Source organism: Lissotriton helveticus, chromosome 12 (genome assembly GCF_964261635.1).
Source record: "Lissotriton helveticus chromosome 12, aLisHel1.1, whole genome shotgun sequence".
NCBI lineage: Eukaryota > Metazoa > Chordata > Amphibia > Caudata > Salamandridae > Lissotriton > Lissotriton helveticus.
This window is the reverse complement of record NC_136073.1, coordinates 47,261,727-47,276,808: the sequence shown is the minus strand read 5'-3', so window position 1 is coordinate 47,276,808 and position 15,082 is coordinate 47,261,727. Positions and strand designations below refer to the sequence as shown.

Below are 15,082 nucleotides of genomic sequence, written 5' to 3'. Positions count from 1 at the left end.
AGGGATGTTCTGAAAATTAAATAGGGAGGGATTCTATTGAAGAAGAGTCAAGTTCAGCCGGGAGACACAATATGGGCCGTTTTTTTGTGCTTGATATAATCGGGAATCTCCCGCACGGTTCGGATTTCGTGGCTTGTCCGTGCACGGGAGGCTGGGGGACACCGGTGGCTGTCACTCTTCGGAGCCGCAGGGTAGAAGTGGACACTGGTGGAACCTGAAGAGACCAGTAAACCAACGTGCTCGTCACTGAGAGACAAGCATCACGCGCGGCGCGCCCCGTCGGCGGAAGTCTAGGAGCGGCGCACAGGAAGCGTCGGTCGCGCTCGTGACGTAGAGTACAGGCCGGTTGGCTGTCATCGGTGAATGCGCAGCAGATAAACAGTGCTGAAACCCGGGATCCTCCAGCCACCTTTGACCCCGGCACGGGTTCACCGAGAGGAGCGGCCGACAGAGGACGGAGGACGGGGCACGGGGGAGCGCGAGGTACGAGCCGCGGCGCCGTCAGGGAAGCTGTCCGTGACCGGGCGCTTCAGTCCGGACCCATCCCTGCCGCTTCCCCGCCGAGCCGGGCTCCAGGCCGGTGGCGCAGCCGCGGGTCGCTCAGCTGAGCAGCCGACCCCCTGCCGCAGTGAGGGCTCCTGCGTGTAGTCTTGTGGGCGTACGCGTGACAGCTTGGTATCTTATGCGTGACACTGTAGGGTGACAGTTCAGCGTCGGCTGTGTGCAACATGCGCTCGAACTACAGAACTATATATATCTATATTGAATAGTGCATCAATAGAATAGATGTATATTTAATACACAATGTAACCCTCCCATCACCCCACTGCTTTGTAGCCAGTCTCCTAGAAATCTGCTTTGATGCTGAGAAGGAACACCTACTGTGAGGAACTTGCATTGCAACTTATCCAGCAGCTCTCCTCACCCTTAAAGCAGTTCAAAACCTTGCCATGAAACTCTTCAAACTAGCGATAAAATAAATCCCCTTTGGCGTTTTGACGTAGCCCCTACCTGCTACTTGGATCTTTGAAACCGCCCTGTGTGCCTGCCCAGTGAGGAGAACGACAGCGCCTCGCCGGACCCGCTTCACGGGTCCCGCAGCGCTTTTCACCAGCTGAAGCTGCTTGCAGTCGGGAGCTCCTCGGTGAGGAGTGCGGGGTAGGCAAGAGCGTCGGCGGGGCTGCGAGCACAGGCAGGGACTCCAGTGTCCAGGAGTCCCTGCGCGCCCAATTTGCCACACCTGGGCTGCTCTCCCCGCTGGCCACGCCCCCCGCCAACGAACTGAAAAACGGAGCCTGCCAGCTGCCTTTTGGGACCCTCTTTGGCGTTTTGACGTAGCCCCTACCTGCTACTTGGATCTTTGAAACCGCCCTGTGTGCCTGCCCAGTGAGGCGAACGACAGCGCCTCGCCGGACCCGCTTCGCAGGTCCCGCAGCGCCTTTCACCAGCTGAAGCTGCTTGCAGTCGGGAGCTCCTCGGTGAGGAGTGCGGGGTAGGCAAGAGCGTCGGCGGGGCTGCGAGCACAGGCAGGGACTCCAGTGTCCAGGAGTCCCTGCGCGCCCAATTTGCCACACCTGGGCTGCTCTCCCCGCTGGCCACGCCCCCCGCCTATCAGCGCATGAGACTGTTGTATCCTTGCTTATAGGTGACCAGTGCTACCGCTTCGCGGGAGCGCGCCGGGAGAAGCCCGGGACAAGGGCGGGACTGTCTGTGGCCGTCAGGGGCCGAAGGAGGCCGGGCTGGGCCCACCTTCTTTCGCCTGCACCCTTTTGATACTAACTGAACCAAGGAATAGGCCACGGCCATGCCCTCACCAGCACCATGTGAAACTCCATCAAGGGTGGGGGGAAGTAACATTGGGACTCTGGACAACTATTTTAAATCGGCAAAGGGCGAAGGGGGAAAAGAAAGCTCCTTAGAGAAGCGAAGGGCAGAGCGTCGTCGCTCTATAGAAACTATGAAAAGCAGACCCCTCAGCGAGATAATTCCTTACCCCATCTCCCAAGAGGAAGGCACCCTTAATGATAGTCAGGATCCATCAACTCAAGATGGTGTCACCCTATTATTAAGAGATAGCATTACTATTCCCGGTACATTGTCCGAACAGATCATGGAGGCCATCCCATCCTCAATCACTACCGATATGACTGTTGATTTGGTCACCCAAACTCCTCCCACAGATAACCTTAAGAAAACTAAGCCCAAGCAAATTGTAGTGGCAGAACTGCATGGCCCCCCACCGAAAAAGCGAAGAAGGAAGACGAGGGGGGGACAGGGGAAAACTAAAATATCCCATTTAGACTTTGGCAAAAAACACAAGCCTGCATCCATCCCCACCCCCGTCAGGGCCAGAGAGAATGTGCATATCGATACCTTCCCAAGGATATAAGCACTATCACTGTTGTCACTAACAGTGATTTAGGGGTTAACCCGTCTAATACAGCTCCCCCCATTATATCTCCAGGGAGTATAGAATTCTTACTCCGTTCACTCTTGCTGCCCATTAGCGAAAGCTTGAAAAAAGTCGAGATCAGGCTTACTATCTTAGAGGCAACTCTAACCACTCTGAATACCTCGGTTAGTAAGCAGACCAGAAATATGGGGCCCAATCCACCCCTAGGAAACCTCCCCAACAATCAAAACCCTCCCTCTAAAATAGGAGATTTACGGGGCCCTGATGTAGGAGCTCTGAAGGGCACTGCCACTGCCCCCCCTTTGCAGCCATTTATGGCTATCCCTGTTCGGACTCCATGTAGCACCTTAAATATTATGCCCCCTCAGATAATAGACCCTGCCCCCCACAGCCTAGAGCCAGGCATAAATCCCGGGTTCCCTCCTACTGCTGGTAATTCCTCTTCCCCTCCTGGCCAGCCCGTTCAAAGACCACGGAGAACAGATCTGCCACCGGAGGCCAACAGCCTTATGGTGGTTTTAGCGGGTGCCCCCCCTTTACAAAGGGGTGAAAACGAAGATTTCCAATCTCTCAAGAAGAAAGTCATCAAATGGCTGAATTGGAATAGGCCCCTACCACCACACTTTAATAATGAGATTATTATGGTCAGAAGGGTGCCATGGTTGGGGAACACGAGGAAAACAATAATAGGGGACTGCATAATGGTGACCTTCAGGGACCCTGGTACTGTTTTGCATATTTGCGCAGGGTCAAATAGATCATTGGACTCTACCATACAGACCCTGCCAGTCTCCTTCTTTTTTCCACCCATCCGTATGCACTATGACCCGCCGAAAGGCAATTGGACAAGGGTGGAACGGAGACCCAGACACAAAGAATATGTCCGACGTTCAAACCACCAGCTACCTGAAACACCCTATTTCCACATCAATCGCTTTAACTGCTTGAGCGGGCTTGATGGGGTTGATTGACTGTCCTCCAATAATCTTGCGACCCTGGACAATGGCCCCTGTGATCCCCCTGAGCCATCTGGATTCACCGTTGACAATGTCTCCAATGTAACAACTGGCGTAACACCTGGAATTGTCCCCTCCTACTCTTCCATCCCGGCAACTCCCGTCATTGAGCATTTGAGACTAATCTGGTGGAATGTGGCCGGATTAGCTAATAAGCTGGCTGCTCAAGATTGGGGAACTTATATTGAGACTGGGGACGTTTGTATGTTCCAGGAAACCTGGGCAAGGGAAGACTATGGGTACCAAGGCTATCAGTCATTCTACATCCCGGCCAGGTGGGAGGGCAAAGGACGCCCTTCTGGCGGGCTCACAACCTGGGTGGCGTCCCACCTAGGCTGTGAGGCCACACGGTTACCGACCCCCTCCGACGATATCCTTGTGGTTCTACTGTCCTGGCCAAATCAAGCGAAACTCGCCCTAATAAACATCTACTCTAGGCCAGTTGGAATTGCCAGGGAATCGTCCACCATAGACGAACTCTCGGATTATTTGTCCGAAATACCAAGAGATCTACCCTATGTAGTGGGAGGGGATCTAAATTCCCACTTTGAGCCACTGCCTGGCTTTTTAGAGGGCTTTCCAATAGAAGAAGAGGTCAGGTGGTCGGTGCCTTCGGTAGAAGCTCCCCCTCCGAAGGCATAGACTCCTGTAGCATTGCAGATCACAGCTCTTACCCTAAAGTTCGGAATTAGAGCCTGTAACGGGCGTATTAGATCTGACATACCAAGCAGAACCACCTATAACAGAGTGGGAAGAGAATCTCGCTTGGATTATGTCCTGGTACAGATAGTGAACTGGCCAGCTATTCGGGATTTTGGGTTATGGAAAGGCTAGATAGTGATCACAATGCCCTTGAACTTGACCTCACTCACCTCGGCCTTCAAACCTGTATAGTGTCTGGGGAGGGGAATATACCTGAACTTCTACTGGAAAACAACAGGAGAAGAATCAGGTGGGAACAACTGGCCTTGAGTGAGGAGAAACGTCCGAGGCTTTACGCAGGGTTGATTCCCACTCTAGAAAATGTGGGAGATCTAGCCACCGGGGTGGGCAACAAAGACTCGCAGGCCAAATTATATCAGGCCCATGAGGACCTTATAAAGGCTGCGGCCCCCATCCTCTTCAGCAATGCACAGAATCTAAGGAGGGGGCAGCCATACAAATCCTCATGGTATAACACAGCCTGTAGAAGGGCAAAGGGGGAACTCCTTAGATCCATCAAGGAGGGTCTAGGTGGAGAGCAGTTAAAAGAAAGGAGACGGGCATATAAAAAACTAATTGCCCACGCTAAAACCGAATGGGAGGAGAATCAATGGGAAGAGCTCACTAAGTCCCTAGTAACAAAGGATCATCGAATGTTCTGGAGAATAGTAAATGGGGGGTCGGGGAAACTCCTATCGGCAATTGAGCCAAATATTGCACCAGAGGTGTGGCAGGCACACTTTGAATCCCTTTATAGCTCTGAGCCGGGAGAACCTACTAACGACTCCGGAGTTGGTTGGCCTGATTATGAGGGGGATCCAATAAGATTGGACGAGGTCAAGGTTGCAATTGCAGGACTCACCTCGGGAAAGGCGCCAGGATTGGACGGCCTACCCGGGGACCTGTTCAAGCAGGTGCCCAACATCTGGGCCCCCTACCTTGCTACCCTGTTTAATGGAGTTCTCAGCGGCATGGAAATCCCCAGTACTTGGCTGGGGGCGGAGGTGGTCCCCATATTCAAAAAGGGCTCGCCTCTTCTTCCAGCCAACTACAGACCAATCAGTCTAATCGATGTGTCGCAGAAGCTGTTTGGTAGGGTATCGTTGAACCGGCTTCAGGATTGGGCAGAAGAGCTGGGTGTTCTTAGCCCGTATCAGGCGGGATTTAGAAAGGGAGTCTCCACAGTGGACCAGGTTTTTCGATTGAATATTATTTACTGGAGGGCAGCGATATTCGAGGGCGGCAGCCTATACACAATTTTTGTGGATCTGCGGGCCGCCTTCGACCTGGTGCCCAGAGGGAAACTTTGGAGCGTTTTGGCTGAGATGGGCGTTCCACCGGATATCCTGATAATCTTGCAGAGATTACACCATAACAACTATGCTCGAGTGAGGTGCGGGAGGTCCGGGGCACTGACGGATAGATTCCCCGTTGACCGAGGGGTTAGGTAGGGTTGTGTGCTGGCACCAACCCTGTTCTGCCTCTTTGTCAACGGGGTAATCGCCCATCTAAATGCCACTGAATATACTGACGCCCCCAAATTGAACGGCAGCAAGGTGCCTGCAATCATGTTTGCAGACGACACCCTGCTGCTGTCCAAAACCCCAATGGGGATACAGAGGATCCTCGATTCATTCGTGTCCTTTTGCACTGACAGGGGCTTAGAAATTAACGCAGCTAAAACCAAGTTTATGGTCCTGAACCCAAGGCAAAAACTGCGGCCGAATCCATTATTGGGAGCCTCACGGCTCGAGAGAGTCTCCACCTTTGAATATCTTGGTGTAACTCTCAATGAAACTATGTCTTGGGGATCACATCAGAGCAGGGCCAACCTCAAATTGGTACAGACCACAGGGGGTATCACGCGGATGATGAACGGCTCCACATACCGTCCGCTGGGGCCGCTCATCCAGATCTATAAGGCACAGGCCAGGGGCGCTACCATGTATGGTGCGGAACTGTGGGGACATACATCTTGCCGCAGTTTGTCCTTAACTGAGAATACTTTCATCAGGCAGATAGTTGCACTTCCGCCCAGCACCCCACTCCTCCCCCTGAGGCTAGATCTGGGTCTGCGACCAATAGCTGACGAACTAGGTTTGAGACCCATAGCCTTCTGGCGAAGGCTATGGAGTAGCGAAGAACTTCTTGCCTATAGGGCGGAATTGATGGAGCTATTAACCCACCCGAAAGCGCTATTGATCCCCTGGATAAAATATATCCAGAAATCCTGTATGACCCTGGGGTTTCCTGACCTTTGGTCCAACCCCGCTAATGCCTCATTAAACATCTCAAAGAGAGCTTTGGCCATCGCTTATCATGAACAAAAACTAGCCATGGCCCTAGATAGCCAGGGTGAAGGGTCACTAACCTCTGTATTTGCGCAAAACAAGGATTCGTACAGGTTGGAGAGGGTTTTAGACGTTATTTCCCCCGTGCTGGCCAGGAAGCTGTTTCTCCAATGGAGATATGGCACATTGCCCCTACGATCCTTTACCAGCTCCTGGTCAGCACCCCCTTCCACAAAGCAGTGCCCGGCCTGCGCAGGTGCGGAGGAAAGCGATCTACACGTGGTCCTGTTTTGCCCAGTGTATAAGGCAGCGAGGAAATATTGGCTCCTACCATTGATTAGAAACCTGGGTTGTAGGGAGTACCTCCCAATGTACAGAATTTTAAAAATCGATGCTTCAAGCCTAACTGTGTTTTGTAATAGCAAAATTTCTTACCAATGTCTGGCACACTCGCACCCGCATTTTGAAGATGCAGGCTCCCTCTTAATGTTAAGGTCTATAGTTTTAAATGTAATTTTATTAGCACGCAATTCTAAGGTCTTAGATTGTATAAGTATGCATTGATTGATTAAGCATGTTGATTTTATAGTGCTTTATATATGTTTTATTGTATATCTTTGATGGCCGAAATAAAGATTGAATGATGAAATCCCCTTTGTATCTTTTGACTGAGCATAGCTACAAGTTGACTCCATGTCATGTGTCACACCAGTAAGTGCCAATATCCCCACCCAGCAGGTTATTGCATTGTGGGACGTGTAGTTTCACTTCTCATCAATACAGCGATTCACTTCTACACTTGCAGGTGAAATTTACAACATTTAGTTTGGCTTGTGTAATGGGCGAAGTTTAAGGGAAGGGAACGTGAAAGTTAGAAACCGCTGAGATAAATAATAACACAGGTGAGCGTGCTACAGACAATCACCTGGATGGACGAGGAGCACTTCTTATTACAAATTTGGATAATGTTACATGTCAACGAATTGAAATTCATCATTGCAACCTAATATCGTGCAGTACCACATGCTAAAATCTACATTACGGCAAATCTGTGCCGTCTAAAAGCTCAATCGACACCTATACTATCGGTGAAACTAATACTCTTGGCCAGACAGGAATTTGTTTATCAAAGACGGCTTCCATTTGATCAATACTGTTCTTTATTATTGAGGGTCAGTTCGGTGATCTGTGCTAGGAAGCGGCAAGCATTGAAGAGTGTTGCAGAGAGATATTTGGATACTAGCTGGGAGTTTGGTTCAGCCAGGATTGTGGGGTTAGATCTGTGTTGGGTGTTTAAGTGATGGAAGAAAGCTGAGTGCGGTGCAGGTCCGGGCTGGAATGCTTTTGGAAATCTCTACGTTGGGCTAGCGGTTGGTGTAAGAACAAACAGCACAAAACCGCTACTCACTGTGGAGTGTTGCTGTCATTGCAGTCAGTGGGGTGCAGCACCACATGAGTTGCAGCCCGCCCACCTCTCGTGGGTGTCACTGCTCCAGCAGCCTTGCTTGTTATTCCCTGTCAATGGAGTAGCCAGCAACTTAAAATACCTCCCACTTTGGTCCATACCTTGAATGCCATTGGGCAAGTGAAGCAAGTAAACCCTACCAGCTCTAGATGAACTCCCTTATTAACTCTTTCTCTTCATCTTTAAGCTTTTCCTGTATACAACCGTCGAGCCATCTTTTCATACTTTCATCCATCCTTTCACCATTTCGTTCATCCATCCTTTCACCATTTCGTCTAACCATCCGTTCATTATTAGTTTTCTATCTATCCATCCTGCTGCTCGCACATTCCCAAACATTTATACATCCTTTTACTGATTTATTCATACAACCATTTTTCTTCATCGATCCACCAATTCACCCTCCTTTTATCAATCCAGCAATCTATCCTTGCACACTTCCATCCAGGAGACCATTCATACATTCATCCAGACTTTTATCATTCCAGACACTTTCTTTCTCTCACTCATGCAAATATTTTTTTATCCCTACATCCATTCGTCCTTTTGCCCTTGCATCCATCCTTTCATCTTTATTGCCCTTCCTTTTCGTCAGTTTCTTCCTTATTTTCATATGCGGTTCATTTCACTCTACTCCATGGTATTTCAAAATCCCTATTATCCGCTGGAAACTACAGGACTCCACAGATCACTACATAGTGGAGAATGAGGGGATAGATTACTCTGCTGTAGTGTTGTGCGATGAAGAAAAAAGAGAAAAACCTGGCTGTCGGTTTATGAGCCGTGAATCATCTTCACGATTAGAAACGCATCAGCATTTCCCATTCTCTCTGTACCACAAAGGGTAGTCTGAAAAGCTTGGAACCTCTGTAGAGGGTCCTTAAACGCAATGCACCTCACAGAGAAGTAATTTTCCCACGTGATAGCCGGCCCACAAAGTTTGTTTAAATTATAGGATCCAATGGAAGTGCGTTATGTTGCTAACAATCGGCTGGTGTAACTTTGTATATTAATTTAGTCGTTTATTATCGATAATTGCATATCATTTTGTCGCACATTACTCTGTACTATGTATGCACTCTATATGTATTATAATTTGTCTTGTGTATCTAATTTAGACAAGAACAAAAATGTTTTATGAAGCTGTCTAATATCTGAATGATTGTGATTTGAGACACTTGAAGCGAAAGAACCTAAGGTCTTCGCTTTTGTCCTCCAAAATAAATAGTGGCTCAATATTTGGCAGCCAGATTTTTCTCTTTTTTTCTTCATTACGTCCAGCACTGGTGTCTGTTTTTGGACAAAACCCCCCCTTGATTTTCTGTAGTGTTGTGGGAGGCATTCAAAACCGTTATTAGGGGCCAAGGTATCTCATTGGTTGTAGGCCATAAGAAAGAAAAACAATCTAAGTTGGAAGGGCTGGAACAAGAGATCCAAGATTTCGAGGCCCTTCTGATCGCAGAGACTGAGTCGGCGCGACACTGCCTGACTTTGAAACAGAGGGAGTTTAAGGACATGGCGGATGAGAGCCAAGGCTCGGTATGGCGTAACGTAGCACTGCCTCTATGAGGTGGCGATAGAGTGGCAAAACTGTTAGCATGGCTAGATGGATGAGATTCAATGTTGAGATTGGTGTTTGAGGTAAAGGGGCCTGGTATTACTCGAGTGAGGGATAGACTGAGTATAGTAGCTGCGTTCACGGAATACTATGAATGCTTGTATGCTGCTTCCTCCAAAGCCACCATTGAGGAGGCAAGGGAAATGCTGTCTGACTTAAGGATGCCAGGTCTCACAGCTGAGGACAGAGACCTCCTAGACCAAGAACTCTCAGACACTGAGGTTGCCCAGGCCACTCAGGGTTTTAAATCTGGGAAGGCTGGAGGCCAGAAAGGCCTGCCCATCGAACTGTATCAACTTATGGCTGCAAAGGTAGTGCCCCTTCTTTTAAAAATGTTTCGGAAGAGTTGTGACTTGGAGTGTTTGCCAAGACATCAAAGAATTGCGAACATAGTGGGGATCTATAAGAAAAGGAAACCACTGGAGAGTGCGCCTCATACAGGCCGATTTCGTTATTAAATGCAGATGTTAAAATACTGATGAAATTGTTGGCAACCCGCCTGACCCACATCATATGTTTACTGATCAACCCAGATCAATCAGGCTTTATGCCAGGTAGAAGCACCACGCTTAACCTGAGATGCTAGCATGGAGTACTGGGCAGGACAACTGATGGGAAGACACAACAGTGATATTTTTAGACGCATAAATGGCCTTTGACATGGTGAAGTGACCATTTGTGTTTGCGGTTTTAGAGAGACAGGGATTTGGCCCCTGATTTTTGACCTGAGTGAGGCTCCTATATTCCGATCCAATGGCCCAAGTGACAGGCAATGAGGCCACGCCAAAAGTTTTCCCATTGCGTCGAGGCACGAGGCGTGGGGCCTCTCTCCCCATTGATCTTTGCACTAGTGCTTGAGCTGCTGGAAGTATGGATAAGGGGTGATCCACTGATTGGAGGGTTGCAGTGAACTACAGAGTGGGAAGACAGGTTCTTGTCAGAGCCCCACAAGTCTTACCTCTGCTTGTGAAGCGATTCCGCAGAGACGACAGGAGCCACCGCCCCTGTACCCAGCTGACCCGCACAGAATGTAAAACACGGTAAGGATCAGATGGGAACAGGGAAGGGAGCCAGAAAGGCACACCAGGCCTGGGCTGTGTGGAGTTCGGGTAGGGATTGGACTCCAACTGGCAGACAGCTGTAAGACAAAGGAGACTAAATCAGGGAAAGACCTCACCTCCCCCCTTTCATTACAGACCTCTAGGCACACACAGAAAGCCCATTCACTCACAAACTCACCAGCGTAATGCAGTCTGCCGTACCCCAGAATGGTTTGATGCTCCAAAGGAAAGAAAACCATCAAATAGCGCTCCTGCGCGTAATGTGCAAAAATAAGGTACTGCGCTCCTGCGCATTGAATAACCCCTAAGCAATGTGCTCCTGCACGTGTCCAAAACCCTAGGATATCGCTTCCTGCGCGTTAGTACATCCCTGGCAAAAGCATCCAACACGTGGTATACAACCGGCAAAGTAAATCAGCTAAAGCGCTCCTGCGCAGTGAATAGGGTGAGGAAACAAAGGAAAAGAAAGTCAAGTGCGCTGCAGCACGGAAACCATGAAGAAACTGCCGCTCCCTCAGTGCGGCAAACGAGGATCACACAGACAGCGCTCCTGCACGGCGTAGAGTCTAAGGCAAGGGCACTCCCAGCCAGGGAATGCGGAGATAACCTGCAGTGCGGCAGAAACGCGGCGAAACAAGGAACCAAGATTTAGCGCTCCTGCGCTCTGATGCTGTAGTGAGACAGCAGGCGGGGACTGGCGTTCAGGAACTCTCCAGAATCCAAAGCGCAGACCCGGCGGGAGAACGCGGTTTAAGCGTTTCCCCCCGGAAGCGCTTGCCTGGTTTGTGTAGCGAAAGACTGGACCGGGGACTCGTTTTCCGCCGGAAGTGAGTCTCCCGGTCTAGCGTATGTGCCCAGCAGCCTCCAATGAACGGCAAAACGCCGCAACACGACAGTTCTCGATCTACGTGATATCCGATTGTACATTGCGAACCGAAGCGCAACACTCCATAGACTTCTGCATATATTCGCACTGTATCGTACATTTTCTGTGTATACCATTAATTGGGAGAAATCACTAATCTATATACTCTGGGAGACCCTCCGCGTCTCCCCAGGGACTGTGCTATAAGAGTGGTTTTGGAAGGTTTATGCTACCTAGGGATCTTTATAACTAAAGACCCCATAATCTTCTATGATTGCAACTTGGAATCCCCACTGAAGCGACTGAGCAGCACGCTCAACATTGGAGAACCCTGTCGCCATCCCTGTTGGGCAGAGCATCTCTTTTTAAGATGATGGCCCTTCCCTGACTCTTGTATGTCCTTCAGTACATGTCGCATCCAGTGCCAAACAAGTCTTTTTGATCGGTGGACGCTGTGGTTCGCTCACTCCTCAAGGAGGGAGGTTCCCCCCGGATTTCTGTCCCGAAGTTGACAAGAAGCTCGTATGATGGTGGGATAGTGCTTCCAGCAATCCAGAAATATTATTGGGCGGCACAGCTCACTGTGATTAACCACTGGGTCCACCTTCACCCTGATGAACCGGCGTACAGAATGCACCACCTCAACATGCAGCTGTGAGGTTACCTCAGGGCAATCTATGGAGGGGGTAAGAGCAACTTGCTACCCCGCCCAGTGTTGGTTACAATACCAGTCTGGCAGGAGGCGTCAGCAGCCTTAGGCTGGAGAAATAAAGTCACACGTGAGACTGCTGTGGGACTCTGCGAAATTCGGCCTCTTGGCAAAGCAGTGGGATTCGATAAGTAGGACATGATCGGCATCTCAAGGGTGGGAGTTCTGTGGGTGAGGGCAGAGGTAATTTTCTTTGCTGACCTCCAGAGTGGCTACCAACTGTACATTCTGAGGCCTTTCATTATCTCCAAGTTAGCCATGCATGGAAGGGAGCACTGCCGAAAGGGGAGGAGCCCCGGAATATTCTCCCCTGGAAGATGGATTGCTTGACAATTATACGGCAGAAAAGCAATATCCTTCACATACCGCAAAATCCTTAATAATTCCCCAGAACTAATATCCACATTTTGAGGACACTGGGTAAACGACCTGGGAACACTAGAGGACGAAGAATGGCAGGAGGCTGTGGCCTCCCCTAGGGAGGTGGCCATGAGATTCTGATTTAATTTAATACACCTCAATTTTCCATAGAACATACTATACCTGTACTACATTGGTCAAAATTTGGAGGTTTGAGTCTGCGTTCTGCCCTCGGGGATGCAAGCAGGAGGGTACCTTTTTAGGTTGAGCTTAGAGTCAGCGCACATGCGCTGCGTGACTTGTTGTGGTGGAGTATGGAATAGAAGCACGCCCACTCTCCTCCCATATTTGTCATTGGCTTGTGCCAGTGTCCTTCATAAATGCTGGCTTCTGATTAGTAAATAGGCTTGTTAGTCCCTCCTTAGTACCGCCTTGTCTCCATTTGTAACATCCCATGGCGACTGGTCCTTTACTTCGGTTGTTACACAGTACATGTTATTTAGTCTTGGAAGCACTATTTTCTTTATTGAGTTTCTCTTACTGCAGGCAATACGTGCTTTGCTTACAGTCAGCACGCCATACCCACTTTCTCATTATAAGCAGCAGGGACAATGGCGGCCACATCTTTGCAATGCCATAGGTCTCGCAATTTAAATGGGAGACCAATTGCATTGCAAATATTTTCTCTGTTGTCCGTGCCTTCTTAATACAAGCCCTTCCTCCCATTGTCCGTGCCTTCTTTACAACCTAGCACTCCCTCCCATTGTCCCTGCCTCCTCTAAACTACCCTCCCTCTCGTTGTCCCTGCCTCCTTTACCCCCCTCCCTTCCGTTGTCCCTGCCTCCTTTACCCCCCTCCCTTCCGTTGTCCCTTCCTTCCTTACCCCCCTCCCTTCCGTTGTCCCGGCCTTCTTTACCCTAGCCTCCCTTCCGTTGTCCCTGCCTTCTTTACCCCAGCCCCCCTCCCGTTGTCCCTGCCTTCTTTACCCCAGCCCCACTCCCGTTGTCCCTGCCTTCTTTACCCCCTGCTCACCTCCGGTTGTCTGTGCCTTCTTTACCCCCCGCCCTCCCTCCGGTTGTCTGTGCCTTGTTTATCCCAGCATTTGTTGTAACTAGATGCCAGTCAACATTACTAACCCAAATATAAAGTCGCAGATGATCTGCGTGTAACTTTGTAAAGACTGGAATGTGATGTATTCATTGTTTTTCCCTCATCTTGCTTTTAATGGTAGTGTGATATTGCAAAGAGTTTCTTATTCTATATTAATGGTGTTTTGCATCATGAATGTTTTTGTATGAAGAATTTGTATGCAATCTGCAAATAAAGACAACAACATAAGGGAACTCTCCCAGTGGTCAGTATCGGGTATGCTCCCAGTCTGTTTTTGTACAGGTACTGCCAGTGATGAAGGAATGGCAGTGATCGGTGCACGTGTTTTGCTGTATGAATGCTATCACTTTACCACCCCGTTATGTAACGATTGCGTATTTTCAGGTGGTTCAGTTAGGGACCAGTATAATACATCCTCTGTCGTCTTCGCAGTGCGTGGAAGGCTAAGGTGATCCAAGATAAAGTTATATACATCATATGGCTAGAGACAGGTTATCGAACTTGATGTTTCTGACGTTCAAAGCAGCTGCTTCTAACACTTTTCACTGAGCACTCTTGCTGCCCCTGCTGAAATTGTGTGTGACCGATGAAGCAGCAGATATGACCAGTCCCTTGCTCCACCAAAATCTGGTCCACTCTCTAGAGCTCGATGTCCCTGCTTCTCCCATTCACACCACAGGAGGTCAAATATTGATGTCACTGGCTCTTTTTCTGGCTTTCCTCAGCTGCATCGACCCTTCATGTTATTAACTGTACCCGTGAGTCAGCCGCTGAAGCACCATTATCAAATGCTTTTGTTAATCAATAGGTATAAATGTAGGTGCTCAATGTTTCTTACGAGCCTGCCTCGACTGGTACTGCCACACTGGTGTGCTAGCTCTTCACACTTCCAAACTTCTCACCATCTGCTGCCTGCATGTACAGTGCTCAAAGTTGAAGTACAGAAAATGAGTGAAGTGAGCGAGCAAGCCTGCCTTCCTCGAAGTGAAATTCAGATGGGTTTGTCCCTTCAAGAAACTTTTTTGAAAAATAGATACATTTGTCATTTTTACATTATTTTCATTTATATTTGTTGCAAAATGAGACTACATCCTGCAACAATGTACATATTTTGCATTACCATGCTATCATGGCCAGGAGGAGACTGCAATCAAAGAATAAAATAAACACACCAGTGAATCAACTTTTTAAAGGCAATAAAAGTCCTATATAAGAACACTTTGGCAGGAGTGAAACTGGGTAATGGAGGCAGTACAACCTCGAGTATTTCAACGCACCAAGGACTTAAACAAGGTTGCGTGTTAGCCCCTACCCTCTTCAACCTTTTCCTTTCCGACATCACAAGTGTGCTGGAATCGGCTGAATGTCACCCTCCATTACTGGCCAACACTCCAATACATTTTTTACAATATGCAGATGAGATCGTATTGCTGAGCACAACACCAATTGGCCTACAAAGAGCAATAAATAAA

The 15,082-nt window shown here is 49.1% G+C and overlaps 1 protein-coding gene across 1 annotated transcript in view; it reads left to right on the top strand.

Moving 5' to 3' along the window:
- The first annotated feature begins 319 nt into the window (after window positions 1-319).
- The window catches only part of GPS2 (G protein pathway suppressor 2), a 45,597-nt gene continuing 30,834 nt past the window's right edge, over window positions 320-15,082 (top strand). The window contains exon 1 of the mRNA XM_078670633.1: window positions 320-483. The gene's annotated coding sequence lies outside the window, so the exon portion shown is untranslated. The remainder of the gene's footprint in view (window positions 484-15,082) is intronic.